Source organism: Plasmopara halstedii, assembly GCF_900000015.1.
Source record: "Plasmopara halstedii genome assembly, contig: Scaffold_816, whole genome shotgun sequence".
Taxonomy (NCBI): domain Eukaryota; phylum Oomycota; class Peronosporomycetes; order Peronosporales; family Peronosporaceae; genus Plasmopara; species Plasmopara halstedii.
This window is the reverse complement of record NW_020187732.1, coordinates 496,903-498,681: the sequence shown is the minus strand read 5'-3', so window position 1 is coordinate 498,681 and position 1,779 is coordinate 496,903.

The following is a 1,779-nucleotide window of genomic DNA, read 5'->3' as shown; positions in this document are numbered from 1 at the left end:
CTCACCCACAGTTTATGTTTGTTGATTATTGGCCTGGCTTGGTCTTGATACCCGTTGCCTCACGTATATACGCGAGCATCTTGGTTCAGCGTGCCTTTGTCAGCAATCTGCAAGCTGACGCTTCATGTCAATGTTGTCGATCTTTCTCTTCTTGCACGCTCTCCCATGGAGTGGTTCTGGATTCCCACTTGCTTCGTCCAACCATGGTATCCGGTGTTGTTGGCTTAGGCGTTTCGCTTCTTGAATGTTATCCCCAAACCTGTGTGCCTCCCGCTTGTTCGCGACTTATACCCTTGATCATCACATGCACCTCAAATGTAAAGCCATAATTAGTGTAACTGCAGCGGAGCTGCCGTAGCTTTGCGCTTAAGGAAGCGTCTTTAGGTCACCGACCTTTCGTTCGATACAAGAATCAAGTAAAAGTGCAGCGGATCGCAATCCACTGCCTCTAAAAGTACTTAAAAGCCTTACCAAGGCAAACGAACCCTTCTGTTCAAAATCGAATCTGATTTTTATTTTTATTTTTATCCTAATGTTAAGAGTTTAGATTTTCCTTAATATACTAAATATATAGTAGAATCTAGATACATCCATAACTACTAGCTACCTAGCCCCGTCCCGTATTCTTGTTTGGGTATGTGGTCGCATTATGCACATCTCGTGTGACACACACCCCTGTTATTTGGGTTTGTGTAACCCCGTTACAGTAACAAAGCTGCATGTACCCTGGTATGAAAGGGTGGGTCACACAAGATCGTGTGACTGTACAGAGGTGTGGATTACACAAGACGATGTAATCACACAATGGTGTAGCTACTCCGTAACAAGAAGCCAATATGTGAAGGAGTAATGCATATGAATTAGGTCTAACTATTTGGAAAAACCTAGATATTAAGATAAAGGCGACTCTGCCGCAAATAAAAATGATGAATATAGTTTCAATTTTGAACGGAAGAGTGTATTTGCCTTGGGTTAAGATTTTGCGTACTCTTGGAGGTAACAGATTGCGATCTGCTACACTCATACTGGTTCTAGTATAGAGCGTAGGGTCGGTGACCTTAGTAAGCTTCCTCTAAGCAGAGAGCTACGACAGCCCCGCTGCACTTGGCAGCACATGTAGTCAATCCATACCTGAGTCGTTACGACTAATTCTCTGTGAGGGTAAAGGAAATCTACTATTTGCCCCAAAGTATGCAGGACGGGCTATAAACGCTGATGTCTCTGCTTGGCCCTGAGGGAGTGCGACAAGGACCTGAAGCGATAAGCACGCACCTAGAGCGTTCTCAAAATCCGAAAATGCTCTGCTAGAGCACCTGCAGCAGAAGATGTCGGCGTCGACTGCGTTTATGGCTCCATCGTCGGCGACGGATGATTCCTTCCGACCCAGGCTGCTAATGGTGAGCGTTAAGACCTTCACGGGTTAGGATGGAGAAGTCACCTGCTCTGGGTAAGAGAGATGGCTATGGCATCCGCCATGCTCCAGAACTAGCAACAGCGCGTGGCGCTAGTTATCTCCAAGCTAGGTGGTCGAGCTCGGGTATGGGCATTGATTTGCGGCACTTTGGTGGAATCGACGTGCCTCTCCTGGACGGAGCTGAAGCTGCAGCTTATGCAAATGCTCTCGCCGCCTAACAATGCATATCGCGCGCGATAGCGTTTCCTTGCCGCCCGACGGGCACGAAGTAATTGATGGACCCTATCCAAGAGGTGCGTACTTGTCGGGATGGCAGCCGATCCTCTTCCGCAGTGGACACAGTGACCATCTTTATGGAGGGCCTC